Below are 22,914 nucleotides of genomic sequence, written 5' to 3'. Positions count from 1 at the left end.
CAAGACGACGACAAACACACACGCACGCACGCAGGCGTGCACACGCTTGTGTCTACGCATGGATAGCACACAGTCACACATTCTAACACACAGCCCACAGTACCACACACACACAACATTTGTGAGTTAAGGGAACAGGGGAGGAGAGTTTTGAGCTGTGCAAAAGGAAACAAGGAAACTCCTTCATAGCTGAGGGCCATGCTTTCTTCCCCCCCCCCCCCCACCAAACGCTGCATGCTGTTACAAATGGTAATCGGCTCTGATTGTCACAAATTTCAAAACAAATGCTAGGTGACTGAAAAGCTAAAGTGACGCCCCGAGTGATACTCCGACAGAAAGCCTGAATCAAAGCATGCCGACTATAATTAGGTTCCATCTGGGCTACATTATTTAAAGCCGCACCAGTTAATTGCTTGTGTACAAATGGCCTATTTTATTTGAATCAAACTTTTTTGTGTGATTCGTAATTACACTGATGTGACGGAGGCCATTTCTCTTTACTTCATTTATCATTCAAATACATATTCAAATTATTAAGAAGACTGAGGCAAGGGAAATGCAAAGTGATGTTACTTTTCTTTGTGCTGGCTGATTTTTTTCTCATAATTATAAGTGCTTCATCAAATATGTTGACATTTGGGTTAAACATTTAATAAGCTTCAATTAAAACGGAGATCAACAATGACATAATCATGAAGCAAAAATTACGGAACCTGACTACCTAACATGATGGATACACTTATTACTTCATGCAAAAGCAAGCAAATTCTCATATCCTCCCGTCAAAACTTTCATCAAAACAACGCGCTGGCTTATCTTTTCTTGTTTTTAATCAATGGTAATCTAAGCTTTTGTTTTATCTCAAAATGAGGCAGAGCCGCGCGGTTGTGACGTGCGCGCTGGCTGGCTGTAACCTTAGCTTGTTTGCTGCTTGTGGAAACTATCTGTTGCATGGATCAGCGGTGGGGAATCGCTATCTGCATCCTGGTTGTCAGGCGATCGGATTTCCGTTGCTTAGGCTCTCTGATATTAGATGATTTTTCTGTGGCATGTGTACAAGAGAGTGCTCAGTGTGTGTGTGTGTGTGTGTGTGAGAGAGAGAGAGACAGTCATTTATGCCTGTTGTCATCTAGCTTGCACCATGAGTAAAGGTCAAGAATGTCCTTTAGTCCCACATGGCTATCTGCTGAAGGTGATAGGATGTGTTGCATCAGAGACAAGGTCAGAGAGAATCTGGGCAGGGGGACGATCGCTCAGCCACGCTGCCAGAACAACTCTGTCCTCTGTCCTCAGTCAAAAAGCTAATTAAATCGAAATTTATGTCCCTCTACAGTCACCACTCAATTTCCACTCAGAGTGAAGACATCTCTGTTGGTGTATCAGATAAAATTACAGCGTTCTGCCACGTGCTTTTCATTTTTAATAAAATCAATGCGGTGTTACGTTTTTACACCATGGGGAGAGACAGGCGCATCAGAAAGAAAAAAAAGAATTAAAGAGAAAAAGTATTCAAAACAGAGCTCGTTCCACAGAACTGCTAATGCCGCTGCCGCATCGCCAGTGAAATTCATTTTTAATGCTCATCACAAAAGCTCCGGCTGCTTTCCCCCCTTACCTCCCTCACACTGCTTTTAATTACTTTGCTTATTACTGTGTGTTGTCAGACAAAAACAAGGCAGAACTCATTATACACTCAGAAATGAGGACCCTGAATTGCTCGCTACAGGGGCCGCTGAGGGGACTCTGAATTTACTATAAAATGCAAACAGAAGAGAGACGTAAAGGAACTGAGGTGAGCGAAAGCCCAGAGAAGGCAGAATTTTGCATTAACTCATTTAAATTATCATCCAGCATGAGCTGCTTTACATATCCATACAGCACTTCCAGTGAAAACTCTGGGACAAGGACTTGACACAAACTCCTTTTTATACTTTCTGTGTCTCCTTCAGCTCCCTCCCTTCATCTTCCCACTTGCTGCCTTCCATCCTAGACAAGGGAACTGCACTTAGTGCTTTTTTATTTTAACGTGAATAAGTGGCCTTGGCCATTATGAAGGACCCCTGCTTTTATAGACTTGGAACAGAGTATTTACAAGATAACCCTGGTCCAAGGACGGCACAGGCTATTTGATACCTATGTCCCTCTTGTCTTGGTAGAAATCAAAAGCCCAAACACACCCTCGTCTATGGCAGCACCTTTCAATTGCAGTTGTTTCAGTCTCCTCCATGAAATCACTTGGAAAGAAGAGGAGACACAGCGTCATGTGACATTCCTCAAAGACATCTTTTTCAATTGGTTTGGGAAAACATACTCAAACTACACATCAATGAGTTAAGAGGACTTAAAGGAAAAGAAAACTTAAAATGACAGAGACTAATCCGTCAGTCTTAACAGTAAATGCGACAATGGCAACGAGGTCGAGCTAGCTGCTCAACGATACGTAGAAAAAACACAATCACAATCAGACAGAACCCTCAGAACCCTCTCCTGCCTCTACCGTCTGACACGTTCCCGTATCGCTGATAACATGCAATGATGCTCAAAAGGTGTGCACACACAGACGGGCAAACTTTGCCTGCCTCTCTGACTCGCTGAGGGTACACATGTCTGAATATGGAGGGCTCGTGTTGGAAGTGCCACCCAGACATTAGCACTGTAAACAGTGCAGACCTCCTCCCCTGGCCCGGCCCTTTGTCCCATCTGCACCACCATTGGTCAGGACTTAAATGGCAAACACTCTGGGGCTGCTAGCTCGCCTGACACGGTTTTGTTTTTGGCCTATTGAAGGGCAATGGAGAGCTTCTGTTTCTATGCCCAGGCACAATGTGTCTGAAAAGCAGCATGGCTGAAAAGAGAGGCCCCTACAAAGACTGTCCATTAGTGAAGCCACTGCATGCATGTGTATACATGCACTCACACGGGCACAGGCGCACGCACACGCACGCACACACAGATCATGACACTTGGGTGCTGGGGGAGGCACGACAGGCAACCTTGCCGAAGATAATGGTGGAAATGGTGCAAGTGCACGTGTGGGTGTGTTAGTGAACATGTTAACACACAACCGCACATGGACATCAAGTTTTTATGTAAATCCTTAGAGCCAACCAACACACTCGCCACCGCGCTCACTATACACTGCTGTTCTCACACACAAACCTCTGCTCCACTTCAACACAATGAGGACCAGCACGCACACACACACACACACACACACACACACACACACACACACACACACACACAGACACACACACACAACTGCAATATCAGACACAAATCACTCACAAAAGAGGTGGTGGAGGACCGAGAGGCCCCGCTGCACCTGGAAGAATAAAACCCTTTAAACTAAAATGAAATGATTGGCCATCTGGCTTCGTTGGAACCTCTGAGGCAAGTCAGCATGGTGTGTTCCAGTGCCGATGCCTCAGCGTATCACAGTTTTGCTATTTGAATAGTTAGTACCCATGAGCGGTGATGTAACGTGCGCTCTTATTGGCTCAATAACCTGTCCAACCTAGTCAATCAGAAAAGAAACCTTAAAGGTGAGGAACTCCATACAACAATTAAAAAGGGTGGAAATCATCTTTAACGATGTTTATGCAAATACTTTGGCTAATTTTGTTAATTCCTATACACAAATGGGCTCATCTTCACGGGGGTAATTCCTGACAATGCTAAGGTCTATTATTAGCAACAAGAGGAAAGATGTGGTGGCAAAGGCTGCTGTGTCCAACGTTTAACCTCAAACTCTCCAGTGACTGAAAAGCCTGTAAAAAAAATGCCAGTTTACCCAAAGTTTGACTTTTGATCTGAAATGGCCAAAACAAAAAAGCTGCAAACTATCAGACAATGGACTGTTGATTCTGGATTCAGTCAACTGCTACAGTTCAAACACCCAAAAGCAGGAACAGAAAAGAAGCACAGCTTTTGAAAAGAGTGTGTGTGTGTGTGTGTGTGTGTGTGTGTGTGTGTGTGTATGTGTGTGTGTGTGTGTGTGTGTGGTACCGTGATCCATTGAGGGTTTTTTGCCATCACACAGATGCACATATACACTTGCTACAGTACGATTGTCTAGAGCTACATGTTACACGACCTTGTGATCGCATTTATTGTAACGCACACACACACACACACACACGCACACACACTTTGGGACAGGGAGATGTGAGTTGGAGGGATGAAAGAATAAAACGGTGGAGAGAAGAAGAGAGAGCAGGATAGATGAGAGGTCAGATGGGGGAGGAGCAGGCCAAGGGTGGAGATAGCAGCGAGAGGGTGTTGAGGGTGGAGCAGGTCTGAAATAGATCACTTAAGGGAACAAAGTGTAATTAATGGGTCGCCACAGATAAGAGGGCTCTGGCCCTATCTGGGAATGTGCTAATGGAGTTGACACACACTCAACAAGATCAGTGAACATGCCTCACTGTATGTGTGTGTGTGTGTGTGTGTACATTCATGGCTGCTGTATTTGAGGACAGACAATGTGAATGTAATAAGACAATGCTGCCGAGGGGACTGGTTAACTGGGCTCCCCTGATGATGAAGATCTGCTATCTCTGCAATCAGGGAGTAAATACACACACACACACACACACACACACACACACACACTGTCTCCCTATATTATACTTTCTACTTTACATCAACGCATGAGTGATGTTATTGGATGCGGTTTCAGCAGGCCTTCGGTTCAGGGATGTGGTTGTTTATGGAGAGAAGCAGGAGGAGGAAGCCGTCTGGTCAAGAGAGGGTCAGGCCTGAAGTGCTCTAAGAGATGCAAACTGACACAAACCTCTCCTAAAACTTCCTGTCTGCGTGTGTCCCTGCGTCAGGGGAACCTGGCTGGAGCCAAGAGGCTTGTGTGTGTGTCTGTGTGTGTGTGTTTTATCTCCTGAGCTGATGCCATCAAGGGAGGGTTTCCAGGGTTCTATGAGCACCGAGACAGTGAGAAGGTTTGTGATGGACAAGTCGAGATGAGGAGGATTTCCCCTGTTTGTTTGAAAGTGCTCCAGCAACACACACACACACACACACACACACACACACACACACACACACACACACACACACACACACACACACACACACGTAAGCCTTTCTTTGTGCTGCATTCCATTGACATAATGTATTTCCAAGGCCCTAGCCTTTACAACAAATATCATAACTAAAAGGCTAATATAATTGTAACAAACTAAATTCTAACCTAAATTCTAAAGTCTTCCCCCTTAAACAGCCATCTGACATTGTGAGGCCCAGCGAAATGCTTCACAAACACGCGTGGTCAGACATCTTTGTTCGCTTCTTGAGTGCATGTGCATGTGTACAGAATGTTTATGTGCACCTCATGGCCACAGACCCCGGGGCCATCTGCCTTAGTCTACTTTAGTCAGATGACCCAAGGCCACATTGTCAGGCTGCATGACTTAATAATATGGGCTGGTGGTTGCACTACAAAAGTGAATATTTAAGATCTTCATGGAAATGTATTATTTATTATTAAAACCATACTGATAACCACACTGAGTGCACTGGCGGCAGCCTGGAAAATGTATTTTGTTTGTGCAAGTGTGCACTTCAGCATCAGGATGAAGAAGGAAGAGGGTCCCGTGTGCCAAGGTGAGGGAAGAACCGATTCAAAGACTCAATCTTTCACACCGAAAACCCCCACACTGACGGACAGTCCATTTCAGCCAGCATATCTTGACTTTGTCCTTGGACTGTCTGTATACCACTGGAGGAAAGCATGATTTGACAGAGCAAGTGGGAACAACAGAGTGGGAGACAGAGAGGGGAAGAAAGAGGAAGAAAATGATAGAGGGAAGGAGAGGGAGAGAAAAGAGGCGCCTCAATGACATCTGAAGAGATAACTCCCTCTCCAGAGCTTCTTTTCTCCTGCTATCACTTTCCCAGGCAGCACTCAGGCCACAGAAGTGTGTTTGAGTTAACGGTGTGTCTTTTTAAATGAGTGACACTGGTGCACGTGAGGATAAACAGTGAGCACCGAGATGAAAACTGCAGAAGAATTCTTAATCTCAATGAGAAGATGTGAGAAGATATCCAGCATGAAAAAAGTACATCTGAAACAGACCATAAAAACACTCTGTGTGTTCCCCGTGCCTGTCAAAAAAGACGGGTGGCTCACACGTGTACGCCCAACACGGCCAGGTCCATGTGCACGTGCACGTGGCTTCACCTTACAGAGTTGGATGTAATTGCTGCACCTCGAAGATGAATCTCTCTCATCCTTCAGGAGTTTCAGGATTGTGAGATCGTTTTCATGTTAAACTGACGAAGGTTAATCGAGTTTCTTTTGTTGCTGTACGCTCAAAGTCCGGCTGTTCACCTGTGACACCCCGGGGGGGGGGGGGGACAGTGGTCTCTCCTGGAACACTGCGTACATACAGCAGTGGCCGTAATGAGACACATATTTAGTGGGATGAATATTTAAAGTAAGTAAGTAAGTGTGTCCTCATGGAATTCTGGTGAGCGTTGGCTGTCAGATGGTTGCTGGGGACATGATGAGCAGGATACCACACAAGCAGCAGCTGGCTTCTTTCTTGATTGAAAGCGAACTTTGGATAAACAACACGCTGGGCCAACGATGGGTCACCACCGTGTTGAAAACACCCAAACAAAACAGCAGGAAAGCGGTCCCACACTGCCGCCACCGAAGGAACGGCTTCCCTTTGGAGACGCAGACAACCGTGGGGAAGCGTTAACCTTCTGATAAGATGCTTCAAGTCCCAGCTGTATGCATTTTTCATCCAAATATATCCGCGTCAGAAAAAGAATAATTATCTCCCTCTCTCTAAGCACAGGCAGCCCCGAGTCTGCTCCTTAGAAATAAACTGGATGTGAGAAGAAGACAGAGATATTAATCCAAAAGGTGCAAGCAAATTAAATTTGTACTATTAAATGTTAATCACAAAAGTACAATCAGTTGATCAGCCTATACATTAAATCTTACCAGACAGACTTTGACGTCTATTGAATTTGTTGAATAGATATAACTGGGACTGAGAACCCTCCTCTTCTCAGCCCAGTTCCCTACAGACGGAATGTTATTATATTCATATGCTATTTTTCCTGATTCATTTATAGCAACACCATATTTGGGACCTATGTGTAAATACCTTGTGATGCAAGAATAAAAGGGGAAGATTATATAACCAAGTAGTGCAAAAATGTGGTCTGCCAGGCAGATGGTGAAACCATTGATTGAAGCCCAATGTGACACTGTCAATAAATGTTCACAAGTTATCTTAAAATCAGCTTCTTTTTGCTTGGCATGTGGAGAAACAACACATTCATGAGCACACACAGCCTGCACGTCTGTACTTTAACCTGCTCCACTTGCTTCTGGACTTTCCAAACGGAACAAGACGCAGTATGCAAGAGCACACGTACACACACGGGTTTCAGACTAGTCATCGCCTCTGGAGGAAAAACTCCACCCACTGTGGAAGCACCACCCCGCCGGAGCTTAAGACCTTTATCTGACAGCATCAACTAACACCAGATACACACAGCGCTCCTCTGACCTTGCAGCACTTCAGGACTAATCAAAATCGTAGCTGGGATCAGAGGTGTGGGTTCAGGCAGGGAGAGCCATTCCTTTTGTGTGTATGTGCAGTGTCCTGTGTGTGTTGGTGTCGTTAGACAAGATGAGTCAGAGATTAAAGAGGGCTTGGTCGGGGGGCGGGGGGGGTTCACCGTCTCAATCCTCCACTATTGACTCGTGAACAGAGAGAGACGGCGCGGAGTGGTCAACGGCAAATTGAACGGACTGATCAATAACCTTGCACTTGTCAGGAGGGCCAAAGATACCTTTAAAAGACAAACACGTCAGCCCAACTCGAACCATACGGGGGGGATGGGGGGGGGGAGGGCATTGATCAGAGATCACAACCAGCGTACCCATCCGGCCACGCCATATCGTCCTCTTTACATGTGGAACGTGTGCAGGGCTGCTTCCAAATACCACCGGAAGATTGTCAAGAGGGTGTTTTGGTGGATTACAACAGCAGAGTGATAATCAAGCAGCATGTTTAAATATATATGGTAGAGAATATAATGGTCCCCCCATCTTTCCAATGCCGACAGAAGTGACCCACAGAGGCTCGTGGCATGAAGAAGTCAGCCGGATTGTGCGAGGGAGAAGGGAGCCGTGAGGGAGCGGCAGAACCTGCAGGAAGAATGGAGAAAAACTACCCCGCGTTATAATTTAAACGAGCTGGGGTCTCAACTCTCTGTTTACAATGTATAATTTATGCCTCTCAGTTCAAACATGGTTTTATCTGCACTCAGCTGCTAAGTGATATAATTTCACTTTTAAAAGCTCCTACCCCTCACGCCATGCAAACCCCATCACCCCAGTCACTCCGGTGTGATTCTACAAGCCTTGAGTTTCAACTGTACAGCCGTCTCCTCCAGGGATAAAGTACCATATTAAAACACCCACGAACACCATCCTCCCCCCTCCCTTGAGCAGCAGCACAGCCTAACACACATTCACACAGTACATGCACTATACATGCTGTGGAGAGAAAGAGCTGCCTCGTATTTTACAACCGTTAAAGTTTCCTTCAGTATTTATGGCGCCGTCACTTTGCCTTTCGTGGCAGCAAACCGTGACCCGTGATCAGCGGCTCTCGGGATGTCCCGCGGGGGGCAGGAGCACTTGGAAAACATGGATTACAGTATCACATCATGTGTCTGTCATCACTGGAAGATATGTTAATAATGAATATGACAACTCTCATTTTGTCATTACAGAATTATGGAACAAATTCATTAACGGGACTGCTGCCGATACCCCTCCACTTTCTTTCTCCACTAATTCCACAGTTATAATCTTGCTTCATACTGTTCATTTCTCCTCCAGCATCCATCTTTTTCTATATTATCCACCCCCCACCAGATCTGTCTACATGGCGTTTGTACTAGAAGAGAATTCCGATTCAGTCTCTGGGGGTGCTGCTTTTTTCCCTGCTGCACTCGTCTTTCATTCTTCTCTTGTATGTTTTCCATGCTGGTAAAGGCTTCTATTCCAGCATGCAGAAGGGAGCGTGTTCTGTCTGGGGCTGTCCCATAAGGGACCTTACAATATGATGTTCCAATCCCCAACCCACAGGGATCCTCTCTCTATCATCCTCTCTCACTGTCATCTTATTTTCTTTCCCCATCACTGACTTCTTTATCCTTGTCTCCTACACTTATGTTTTTAATCTGTTTAATCTGGCTCCTAAACCTCTGCCACTTTCACCCATACTCTCTCTCTCCCTATTCTTAGGCTATTCAGTAGAAATTTGTCCGCATCGTCACCACAGACACAGGAAGCATATCCATACCTTGACTTAAAAAGATGGAATGCCATGTGGGTGTGGGAGATTTCCTTGACCTGCCATCTATGGGCAGGGTCGCCAGTTAATTAAGTTTCTTATAAATTGCAGAGAATGGCTATTATGTTTGCAGTTCTCTTTGGAGATTAACATAGAGGCCGCTAAAGCAGCCTCATTCATTTCATTCAACAGGATTTATTTTTCCTGATCTAAAGGTTTCTATCAGCAATGCCATGGGGGCGTTGGGAGCACACACCTGTGTGTGGGTGTGTGTGTGTGTGTGTGTGTGTGTGTGTGGGTATTTGTCTTGGGTCTTTTCGTGTGAGGTGTTGAACTGAATCTAAGAGAATTAGAAATGAGCTTCGGGGAATTCATTCAAGGTTCACGGCCCCCTCACATGGCCAAAGATGAACTGAAAAATATGTCAGATCCTGTTATGGAAACCATCACAGCATGACAACGTGAGGCACCCGATGACTGTTGGGAGACACAGACGTTCAGGAAAGTTCTTCACGTACATGTATAGTTCCGTGAGTACTGGTTCAATCAGCATTTCTAAGTCTGCAAGTATTAAAGTATCGAGACTTACGACTGTTTAGAAGTTGGGGGCAGTGGTGAAACACTGGTATTGTTCCAAAAAAACCAAGAGAGATTTAACAGCACTGATGCCTTGGCTAGACATGATCGACTCATAGTCACACAGGCATTGCTGAGACAGACAGAGAAGGAACACCTGCTTTGGGCTGAACAACCCTGCCAGAACCACATGTGCGTCACGCTGAGTGGAACTTGGGGGGCACACCTGTGGCCCTCGGCGACCCCGGTCTGTAGAGAACCCCCTCATAAGGTACTCAGTCACCAGGGCAGAGTTGTAGGTGTTTTAATTGGCACTTGATCTCACGCAACACTAAAAAAGGCCCGAATAACATCTTTCAGAATTCACCTCAACAAAGGTGGAAGGGGAGAGAAAGAGGGCTATCAGAGAAGGTTTGGACTGTTTTAAAATAATAATAATACATTTGGGTGCATGACTGAGATGGCTACTAGTTCCAAGCTGGTCGCTACAGCTTTGTACTGTTAGGTCCGGGTATCCTCACAGGACGCCACTGCGAGCAGCTTTGCACTTTACGCTTCTATGAACAATCATTTAATCCCGTCACACATACGCACGAGAAGCTGTGGTTCCTGGGATTCCTGTGTGGTTGCTTGGCTGTGTATGTGCGGTTCAGGTACAATTTAGTCAAATCAATGAAAAGGCCTCTTACCTGTGTGCATAATGATAAATGAGAATAGCATGGAGAGACAGGGTGATTGAGACAGCAGTGAAACATGGCAGCACTGTGATGGTTTAGACAGCAACAATGAGAAAAAGGGAACACAATGGTTACACAAATCCAGGCTGGGAAGTTCAGATGGATGCGAAAAGGGAGATGGAACAAGGCAGGGCGCTGGGCTTGCGAGCTGTGTCCTGCCCTCGACCTGAAAATGCTGGCACACCCTGGTCTGCTGTTGGTTAAATAGAGAGCCCCGGGGTGGGCTGGGCTCAGCGGCAGGAGAAACAGACACAGAGTCGGCATTACCCGGCTAATCTCATTAGGGAGGCAGTCCTGCCAAGCTGTCAGGGGTCAGCCAGAGTGCCACGTCACTCATCACACCTTTGGCATTCCTCATGACCCCCAGGTAGGACGGTTGGAGACTTATAGCCAGAAAAAAAGAGGGGAATAATGGGTGGGGCTGGAGTAAATGCTGGAAGCAAATTTTAGTTTAGAGTCGGAGTAGAGGAGACTTGAGGGAGGATATGTATACCCCACAGATACAGACGTAACACACTGAAGGGGAAACCAAAAAAACAATCAAAACAACAAAAAGAAGTGATGCATAAAGAGCCAAAACAAACATGGAGGACGGGAGAAAGAGTTAACGAGAGGGTAAGAGAGGTGGGCAAAAAGGCACGGAGGATGGATAATCAGCCTCCTCCTCTGCAGCTTGGTTTAATGTATTTACAGCGGATTGCATCAGGGTGCTGTAGTTAAGAGGGCCATCGCCATCCAACGGGGTCATCTGTAGTGTGCCTCTCATACAGGACACACACACACACACACAGAGTCAAATCTCCTCAGAGAAAATATAAAAAGCCAGCAGAGTGTCATAAACCCTTGACACCTCTTTCCCATGGAGTAAATCCCTCCCACCAGACCCTCTCCCATGCTATCTCGTTTCCCTCCTCCTGTGGACATACTGGGCTGATATGATGGTACTCCCTACACCGGGCTGACATTTACTGACATGGGTAAAGGTTAGGTGATTTCGGAGCTGCCACGATGCACCTACGCCTCACACTGCTCCCAGCCAGCGTCTCACAAATTATTCACCATTAATCACACAGCAAATGGAGCATCGACATTGCCGACCCAGCAGTGGTCGGGCTGCAGACCCACTCTACATCTCTATTAAGAACCACAACAAAGCATTTTTGGTTCACAGGTAGCTGGCTTTCCATGTTAGAAATGGCCATTTACAAAACCATCTCATGCGTGTAAAAATGTGATTTCAGGCTTACGCTACAATAAACAAAACTTCTAATAACCCTGTTCTGATTTCTGATTCAGAGCCGTCCTTTGATGCCCTGTTGAAACTGTCACACAGTGCCGCTTTGCACAACTCAGATGGTTATCAAAAATCACGTAATTCCTCTTAAGTACAGATTTAGCAACGTCCACGCAGGCTTTTATCAGTATCGCTTCGACAACGATAATTCACTTAGATGAGGTATTAGCAAGTGCAACATCAAAGGGATTCATCTCATTCAAAACCTTGTCACCAAGTTTTCAACCATCAGAGCGAGAGCTGGCTGTTTAAAAGTGTCCATTAAACCCTCCATAAGATGTGATGCGCCATATCGAGACCTATAGCCACAGCTTGGGCTTGAGTAGAGAGGGGAGAGAGTGTAGGGCACTGGAGGAAAGGATGAGAGTTCACAGCTGAGTTTAGGCCAGCAGGCCGTGCACTACTTTGGGCCCCAATCCAAGGATGAGATTGGGATAAGCTCCTGATGGTTTCACTGTGAAATGGGATCAGCAGAAGGACAGAGGGAGGGGTAGAAATATGGAGGGGGGGGCTTGAGTGGTGTAACTGTAACAACAGGTCAGAGCTGCCATTGAGATTTGAAATTGTTTAACAAGCTTGTGTTGGAATGATCAGGTTGGTGATTCGATTAGGTTGCTAGAGAGAGATCTGAAACATGGCCAAAGGAAATGATTATAGAATCAAAGTTAATATGAATCCAGAACTTTTGGAATTTCTGGAGATGCAAATATACAGTCAGACGCAAAACAGCCGAGTGGGAAACAATTAAAGTAAAGTTTGATGAAGTTAGCCAAAGTGCTCAAAGGTCTATTTCACAGCAGGTGGCAAGTTTCCTTTTCCAAAAAGTAAGAGCTGATCAAACTAACCTTGCAGTTACCTCGGTTTTAACACTCCGCAGTTGACTAAGAGTGGGAGTGCCCTTATCCTCTCAGCGGGGGAGAGAACTAAGTCGAGGGAAAAAATGAGAAGAGTGTGGAGATAAAGAAACAGTCTTTTAGAAGGGAAGCACTCTGGACTAATTTTGGAGGGGTGAAGAGTACACAGTTTGGATTTGTGTCAGGACATGATCTGCAACAAAAGTACTCAAGTGCCCCCCCCTCCTGCACACAAGCTTTGAAAAAGTGGATATTCCACTGGGTGAAAGATATTACTCACCTTTAACTACATTCAAATTGCTACAAACACGATGAGGCTATGACTGAAAACACGCTGATGTAAAGACAGTTTATTCATTTAGATTGACTTTGATTCTACCAAACTCTAACAGCAATAAGCTCACGGGTTCAATAAGCCGAGGCATTAGCACTCTAATGGCAAACAAGTATAAATTTGAAATATCCTCTATGTTTTCCAAAGAGAGTAGTAAATGTGACAGGGAACTTGCACTCGCACCCTGGCCCCTGCCATGGCCTCTGCTCTAGCTGTAGGTGTGGCTCGCCACCATGGAGCCACACCTACAAGGTACAATGGAGCCTGCCTGGGGAATTCTAGCTGGGAATCTCTCGCTCCTCCGCTGCACATCTCTGTTCCCTGATGCCGACTCTGCAGAGGCCCTTAAGAACTTTAACGTGCGCAGCCCGCGCACGGAGCTGACAGTCTCGCTCACTTCCTCCACTACAACCAGCAACGGGAGACACAGCAACCCCATGCTCTGAAGTGATTAATTTTTCATTCCTCCCCATGTTTTCATGTAGAATTAGATGAATATGTCAGCAATTGCAAACCCTGGGGATGAAAGTAAAAAGAGGAGGAGGAGCTGGCAGCTAATGAACGAATGTAGAGCAGGAGAATGAAGACCGGCGCCTTTGTCAATAATCAATGTGTGTTTTTGACTCTACTTTTCTAACTTACAAACTGATCTTATCCGTTTTACATGCAATGTCAAGGTCTAATGTCTATAACGCTACTCTGTTGGAACAGTTTCATGATTTATTTTATCAGAAAACATTATTATTGTAGGGGCCGTCGCATTATTGCAACAAACTGGCTGGGAGGAGCTCATGTTTAGCTCTTTGTGTATAGATGGGGGGTGAAAATGAGCAGAAAATCTAACTGTTCCATATCAAGGAATATTTTTACCGCTGCTAATGTGACTTAAATACCTTGTTCCACAGCTGAGTGGCCTAGCACCTGCTGCGTGCGGCGGCTAGCCTATTACAGCTTGGTACAGCGCTGTCGCTAATTTTCTGATTCAATTAGCATGCCTCAGAGCTTTCCAGTCTAATTGCGAACTACTTCACAGTTACCTCTCTGATTAATCGCTGCCCATCTGCAAGCCACTGCACACAGAACTTGGTGGAACAAATTTGTATATTCCCAAATATCAGCTGTGCCGCGGCGATGTGTTACACGGTTTCACTGCAAGGAGGCCAATGAGAGGCCTGGATGGTTGACTTGTGCCCTAATGCAACAGAACCATGTGGCATAAGAAAACAGATTAGCTCCTGCTGATCGGAAAGCCCAGGATTGGTGTTATCTAATATTACTATTGTATTGCCATTCAAAATGCATGTACAGATAAGAAAACGGTATAGATGGCTTTCTTGCTACTCTCTATGGCTTTTTTTTTCTTGAAGGTAATTTATATGATATGATCAAGGTCCTCCTGAAAAGAAAAGTAATGTTGTCATGGGATAGAGTTAAAAAGACAATCGATTCAAACGTCTGAGTGCATGCAACTGTCATTTTAGACACACAATGAAAAATCGGGGGGCCAAAATGTTCTAACTTCACGATATTTACAGGAAAATTCTGAGCAACCTTAAAATGTGTCTCCCACACCCCAAAAATGTGGAGCTCTCCATATGGTGACAATTATTGGTGGATGAGGGCATTTTCCCCCTCTCTTTCACCTTTCACAATAATTGGAGTGATTAAATAAACCACAGAAAACGAACCTCCAGCAACATAAACAAGTTTGATATTGCAGCTTCACTTTTTATCAAATATAATTCTATAAATCTATTATATGGAGAATTGTGTTAAAAATCCTAAAATATAGAAATCATCTCCATAAATATTCAAACCGGAGGCTTGAATTTTAAATGAGAGAAAGTTTAACGTCACAGAATAAGTTCCTGTTGGATGCTACCAGTGATGCAGCGAGGTAGGACACGAGGCGTCCGCGGTGATCAGGACTGACTGGCGGATACGCAATTTCTTTTAAATGTCCGCCAAATGGAGCGGTCAGGTTCGCGTAGTCTAGACTTGGAGGTCAACCTTCCTGGAAACTCACCAAGAGACCCATCACCTCTTCCACCAAATCAGATCAATAGCTCCACATTGTCTGGGCCGCCAGCCAGTGTCTACTGGCGATGACCTCATGAGCTCGTGAAGCACAGGACAGATGACAGAAGCAACACGGCGAAACACCCGGGCCGAGCAGAGGAGGGCAGAGATTATGCTATCAGGGAAGAAAGGAACTGGGTGGGAGAGAATGGTGGAAGAGAACACGAGGAGAGGGCACCCGCGAGGGTTCAAGAGGAAGCCAGCGCCATAATATCAAAGAGGGAGGGTGTATCAGGGGTGAGCGGAGAGCTTTGACAATGAGAGAGAGCAGAAAGACGGTTGAAGGAGCGAAGCTCGGGTCAGAGGTAAGGTTGAGGTGTCTCAGGTTATCACATCAGCCAGTCAGTTCCAGGCTTCCAGCTATCATAGGCAGGGCGTGTTGCTTTCAATCCAACACAATCCGCTCCTCTGTTCTCTAACCCGGCCCTATTGACAGCTCTGAAACCAAGGTCAGAGCAGTGTTTACACAGCCTTTAGCCCAAATTACATCATACAAACCCGGGCCTGCCTCCAGGATGCATCACACTGTCAATGAGAATAAATGACCGTGCGGGAAGAGGAGAAACGGAATAAGACGGACAAAATGTGATTAAAATGTGAAAATAATCAGACGTAGGACCGGATCAGGAGCCACTGTCGTGCTGGCGGTGCTTTCTACTGACGAACGGACACCCTAAGCAAAAAGGCACATATTCCATTGTGTTGCTGGTTTCCAATAATGATTCATAACCCTCTGGCTGCACTGGAATATCACACCAATATGTCAGCGCTTTGATTTGGCCACAATTTGCATGGTTATAATAGCTTATCGACGGACTCAAGGTTGAGCAGGGCCAGGTGGCTCCGCTGTAATGACTGGCCGTGTGCCTCCGACAGTTTATTTCAAGCTTCTTTGGCTCGGTCGCCAACCCCCCCCCCCTTTCCCGTCAATACCCAATCTTGATCCAGATATCTGCATCTCCACAAACACAGCCTCCCCCCACCTGCACTTGTCAACACCCCCAGCTCTACCTCCTGTTTCCCCTCAAATCCAGTGTTCTTTTCTATAAATTATTCCTGTATCATACAAGCATTTCCCATGGAGATCAATACAGGTGCAATTCATTAGACTTCCCCAAATCTGCTTGTCTGCGAGCATTTGCCCATACAACAGCGATCGACTCTCTTGGTTTTGGCCGCGCTCCCACGTACTTTTGACATTTTTTACCGTAGCCAGAAGCACATTTGACCTTTGTGGAATTGTCTCAGCCTCGTAATGTGTTAAAACAACAACAAAACTTTAAACTTCACCAGATTCAGTTTATAATAATATGGAGAAATTCACAATGTGGACAATTAATACAGTAAAATTAACTCAATCAGTTAAAGCAAATCAATCACAATTTTAAAAAAGACACATTGATAACCCAGTTAAATGCTCATCTCGCCTCGCATCTTCATCCCTTCGGGGGTCACGGGGACGCTACACAATGGGCGAAGGCAGGTCCCCCCCCCTCCCTGAATGAGTCGCCAGTTTATCTGGGCCCTACATGAGCATTTGTGGGTTCGGTACCTTGCTCAAGGGTACCTCGGCAGTGCTCAGAATGCCCTCTGGCACCTCCCCCGACAGCCAGATCACCTTCCATGGTTTGTCTGCACTCGTAGCGAGAAGGTTTGGTTTTTTGTTCTGTCAGAGGGAAACACCTCGCATGAAAGCACGAGGCGTCGCGTTTCACAACACTGTTTAATTTAATATTTAATATTTGACACAAACAAATTAATAAGAAAACTGCAAACACACAGAAACAATCAGAACGTTTTTTCCTCAGGATTCCTTTTGATGAGAAGCTAAATGATGTGTTGTACTGTTGCTAAAAAACAAAGGCTCCAACACCTCCCACTGCTTATGTGATCACAAGCGCTCGTATTTACTTTGACAAATCAATTCTGAAACATCTCCTTTTGGGCTGTTATGAAGCCATTTCTAAAATACAAAGGCGGGTGGGGAGGGGAGGGGTGAAAAGAAGAAAGGGGTGGTGGAAGCAGGCGAGTGCTGGTCCTCATCCGAGAGGTCAAAGCAAAGGAAGTATGGCCATGCCCACTCAGCTGGAACGCAATGTGGACGCGGAGACGCCGACTTCTGGAGCCCTGCCAAGGACCTCTAACCCCGCAGCGCTTTCTGTGGCTTTGCCCCCAAAATCAACAATGAGTGAGAACCTGCCCCCCTCCCCCACTCCGCCAGCCCCGAACCTCGCCTGCTGCATCTCCCTTCCCCGCTTCGCACTCGTTCTGTCACTCGGCTAAACATGTTCATTATGACACGGTAGCACGGAGGACGCTTGCTAATGGAGGGGGAAATTAATGAGTGAGGCTGAACTTTAGATACTGATACTGACGTTTGCCAAAATAGTGCAGTCATGTATGTTTTAACACCGGGCGGTTGTGCGTGTGCGGGACCACGCTCTCGGGCGTCTGCGTGAAAGACAATGGAGCACGTGAGCGAGCGCAAAGAGCCGTGAGTGACACACACGTACGCACACCATAGAGCAAATCTGATTACAGTGTAGAGGAAGATGAGTAGGATGAGCCAAACACCATAATATCATTTCAAAGAAGGGACAGAGATAGGGCAAGCTAGGGTGAGGGGCTTATCAGGGGGGTGGGGCAAGGGCTTAGATGGTCAGAGGTCAGACCTACAGTGCAGCGATCTAATGTCTGTCTGGAGCTTAGCTCACATTTAAAAAAATTAATAAATAAGATACAGAAACTAGGCCAGGATTCAAACGATGAAACGCTCTACAAATAGCTCGCTGCGTAAATAAAAGTTCAAATAGTTCAAGCGTTTGACGGCGGTGGAGCCTTGTTATTCCTTCGAGATAAAGCCATGGGTAATTTATTGTATGCATTGCTCATGCTGTAAACATGCAGAGAGATTTTACTCTAAGATAACCTGCGTTTTAATGTCCTAGAGGGTGAAACACCAATATAGGGATTGCCGGCGAGGCTTTAGTCCTGTTGGGTGAGGGATAAAGGGCAGCGCTGGACATAAACCTTATGAGGAGAATGCGAGGTATGGCCTGGGCCTCAGGTTAAATCCTCAGTGTCATTTGAAAGAAACATTTTCATCACTTTATTATCATGTGATTTGTGGACTAATATTGAATGTATTAAAAGAGATTACAGTTGCATTAGAGGATTAGAGAAACCAGGAATTAATGCACTGTGACCCTGCAACCATTCATGCCACAGAGAATTCACACCAACCGTGGAGTGATTCCAATCTGAATTCTGGAAAAGTACAGTCTTATTTCCTTATGATCTATGTACGCATTTACCTCTTGTTGACTGCTTTGAAGACTTGCCTGTGTGACGAAGAAGAGGTTGATCCCGGGGCCGGATCGAGGCCGGAATGCCAAGCATGATTTCAAGCTGTATGTCAGAAGCCTTGTCGTGTGTGAGATTACATCTTTCAGCTAGGCTGGGTGGGTGTGGAGCAAAGAACCACTGAGACGTTCTAATATGATCACATCCAGGGTGGACCACAGGAGCCAGGCCGACATGTGACTGGCTGCGACACCTCGAGGCCAAAGGTCAGCACAGATTTCAGCAAATCTGGGCAGGCACGGCATGAGCTTATATACGTGGAAGGAGGGAGCATTGGCCTACAACCCTTACCTGCTAAGACCCTTGAAGTCTTTTAGCCTGACCTAGACTTGACTCCTTCATCTGGGATGTTAGCTATACTAATTACTACCTGATAGCTGCCTGGTGCCAAACGCAATTCACTTCCCCTCAATTCTTCTCAATCCCGCCCCAACAGCTGGTGCCAACCTTACTTAGCGACTGTGAAGTGTTTCAAACATAAAGTGCGTGTCCCCCCCCTTTCTTTTCCTCTGACGCTCCGCGCCTTTTGTTTAGGGTTTGTTATCTGGCCACATGTTGTTCAGAGGCCAGGGCTGAGGGCAAATGGGGAGCTGCACAATGTAACATCAGAAGGTCAGCTGGCATGCATTCCAGAAGAGAGACAGAGAGAGCTGGGGGGGGGGGGCATTTCATAAGCCAAACAAAAGGAGATTAAAATGGCGCCAAAGATGGATTTGGAATTTCTACTTCAGAAAAATGCTTCTACCCATGTGTATCTGGTAGGACAGATACAACTGTCCTCCTCGGATACTGTGGTGGGAGTCAAGGTAACGGGGTCACACCAGTCGGTTGACTTAAACCCAAGATTAGGCAAAAACGTCCCTTATAGAAGGTATAATATATTTCCTTTCTGCCTTGAGGTCCTATCTTGTACTCCGTGGTCCCCTACAACCTAATCTTTCGGACTTCCCCTTGGCCCAGACCCTTTTCCATGCCCTCTTGTCCAATCCTACACCAATGTGAGTGTGCGTGTGGTTCTCAGAGTGCATGTCTATACGGTGCGATCTATCATTAACCCTGTCCACATGTGTACGTCTCACACCCTGTCAGAGTCCTTTGTAAATGCACGGGCGTTTCACCTGCGTGTGCACGTATGCCGACAAGTGGCCAGTCTATGTAGATTAGATACAGTATGTGAGCCCCCCAGCAGGCGGACATACTGGTTTCAAGAGCCTGAGTGATGTGATAACCAGCCTGTCTCTGGGTTACGCAGATAACCCACGTGTACACACGGATTTTTGTAAACACAAGGGTACAAGAAAGCATGAAGGCAGCGCTTCAAGCTTAACAAGCGCATCGCCAGAAGAGCACATCATAGTCTGTCAAAGTTGTTGCAGGATGAAAGTTCAAGAGTGCAAGGGTGAAACTAAAAATAGCACCACAATACCAGAGGCCAACTCTGACTCCAGAATATATTAGTAGAGACGGTTCCAAGACTTTATCTTTAAAAAAATAAAATAAACTCTTTATAAATGAATCTCACTCACTGGGGAACACAAACGGTACTGTAATGATCTTTAAGACACATTCACTTCAGTGGTTTTCACTCAGTCTTGGACCAGTTTCGGAGCGAAAAAGCTTGCTGACACACAGGTCAGAGGCTGCGTGAGCCTGCCCAGAGCCGCCACAGGCCAGTAACGGTCAAAGGGATGTTGTCGGATAAACAACAGAAGCAGGAAAAGAGGGTTAAGGAGGAGTTATACCATCCTTGAGGGATCAGTGCAGCTATCCCATTACTTACAGGCACAATAAGTGCAACCCTCCCAACAATGCAGCCTTCAAAGGTACAAAAAAACTACGTTTATTACCCATTCTACTCCTCGGTGCATTCAATGTAAAAAAAGAAAAAAGGAAAAAACAATCCTCCTCTAATTGCTAAAGTTCTCTGGTGCTCGTGTAATTTGGTTTCCACTGGCAGTCACGACTCCTATGTTGAAGCGGGTTAGTACTGGTTTTTTGTGTCAACAACAGGTGAAAGGTCACCGACGCACACTCAAACCCTGCCTAATCGTGGACTCGCCTTTTGCTTACATGATTAGAAAAACAGTGAGCTTTTTTTTTTCCTGAGGGGAAAAAACATCAGATTTTAAAGCTGTTTGCAGCTCAAAGACCTTGAATGATGTTTTCCTTTTTATGTTTTTAATAATCTATTTAACAATATGTGCAATACAAAAAACATTTTCATGGCTTCCAGGTCCATTTTAATAGCATAGGATAAATACATCGGATAAATAATGAATGTATAGGGTTTTAACTAAAGGAAAAGTGGTATGCTTAAGGTAATATTGGGAGATACACTCAGCATTAAAATGAAAATTACTCTGCAAATGTGGATCTTAAAATGGGCTCTTTAGAATTGCCCTGTGCACAGACAGTATATATTTATATTAGTAGATCTTTAACTGTTGTTGAACTCTACGCAGAGGCCGAAATGGGTGGGATGTAGTGTTGCAGTGGCTATTAGGAATATATTCAGTAGTTTAGCACAACTGTTTGCCGTAGGGGGGCAAATAGCAGCATTTAGTTAGTTTAGCATTCCTTTATGTGGTGGAATTATGAGCTGTGAGGACATTGTGACCCGTGATTAGTGAAAAGATTAACCTCTCTTTGCTGTAACCTACTTTGGCTCATCAAGTTTAAAAGAGTAGAAACTCACTAATATAGTCACAAGCAATATTAACAGTTTATTACCACGTCATTTATTTTTACATACTAACTTTTATTTGGTGACAGTGGTGAAACTGGGAGACTATGCATGGGAGGTGATCACGTGCCAGTGGTGGCGCCCTGTTGGCGTTTTTATGTATTAAGATTTCTTCCCAGGCCACGAATTCATCTGAAACCAGCCTCGAACCACACGAACCCAGCATTGGTTTGCACTTCCCACCGTCATTGCCATGTTTGCATTGATTCTGTTTATTATGCAGCCATGAATTTTGATATATACTGTATGTAGTATGTCTGAGTTCATCTTTACAAAGTAGTTTGCCACATGTCGAGGTCAGGGCTAAATGCTGGGCGGATTAGAGCCTATACCGAGTCAATGAGAAGAGGCCATATGGGCAAATGAGATCCATTTCCGTGAAGCACTAATCTGGGATGCCCTCTGAGTCACCAATGGACAGTACACACAACAGCTCAGAGGCTTGAGGATTCCAAAGCAGCCCGTGGCCTAATAGTGCACCCAGTACATTAGCTCCCCCATCTGACCCTGCATGCTTAGAGGTATAAGCTTGGTTTTTAAAGAGGAAAAAAAGAGCCAAACAATGAAGAGAGCAAACAAATAAACTACCTGGTTCTATAATGTATGGGTTCATTAAGAGTTGCCAAAGCGTGTGCACACATGTAAGATTTAAATCAAATGATATATGATACAGTGTTTTACTGACTCTACAATTTAAAAAAGTATAGCTCTTAAAAGAAATACATTTAGTCATTAGCAGCTGCTGAATTAAAGCTTGGTATTCGCCCTAGAGCAAGAAAAATATTCATAAATAAAACAGTTGGAGGTAATACAGCACAAAAAAGAAGATAAAACATGAACAGAGGTACTTATTAGAGATACTATGATTGGCTGTGAGGCAGGTAACAGAAGGACAAATGGACAAATCTTAGAACTAATAAGAGTGAATACGGAACAGCCCTCATGGGCAAATCTGGCACCAGGATGATAATGAGATTATAAAACCCCACTATATTGCAGCAAATTGTATAAGTGTTTCATTGAACCTTGTTGAACTTTCATTTATGCATGCCAGCGCTTTTCCCTTTTTGTCTCTCTTTCTTCTTTTTCCTGGGCTGATGGGGAGAATCGTAGAAAGGAGGAGAGGATAAATGCCTCCTGGATAGAGTTTACCTATTGCAGGGGTGAACCAAAGACCACAGACTAGCTTTCCAGACACGCTTCAAGTTAGCATAATCAGAATAACTTAAACAGTTCAAGTAGCTGCGCTCCGCACACGAGATGTGATTCTAAAGCGCGCTTCACATCTTATCAGCATCTTTCATGCTCGTATCACCTTTAAACAAAGTTATTTATAAAATATCTATGCCCAGCTGTAAATGTAGCTGCAATCCAGCTGCCTTTGATACGCGCCCAGTGGGATTCTATTGAGCTAAATTTAACAACGTGTGAAATGTGGCACAAATAGAAACTCTTGTGAGTAACATTTAAAAAGCACACCAGCGCGCGTTTAAGCTCCGCTGACAGTTCCCTGTTTCTTCAGGATCCAGTTGCTGGAGATGAAGTCTAAATATACATTTTCACTTTTTAAATAGGCAAATGTTTATTAAG

General features: G+C 45.1%; 1 protein-coding gene across 5 annotated transcripts in view; it reads right to left on the bottom strand.

Annotated features, from left to right (window-relative positions):
• The window catches only part of fam172a (family with sequence similarity 172 member A), a 112,071-nt gene that overhangs the window by 5,854 nt on the left and 83,303 nt on the right, over positions 1-22,914 (bottom strand). The gene's annotated exons all lie outside the window — the stretch shown is intronic.

The sequence above is a fragment of the Takifugu flavidus genome, chromosome 5, assembly GCF_003711565.1.
Source record: "Takifugu flavidus isolate HTHZ2018 chromosome 5, ASM371156v2, whole genome shotgun sequence".
NCBI classification, from domain to species: domain Eukaryota; kingdom Metazoa; phylum Chordata; class Actinopteri; order Tetraodontiformes; family Tetraodontidae; genus Takifugu; species Takifugu flavidus.
Note: the sequence above shows the minus strand (reverse complement) of the source record. Positions and strands in the feature narration are given on the sequence as shown.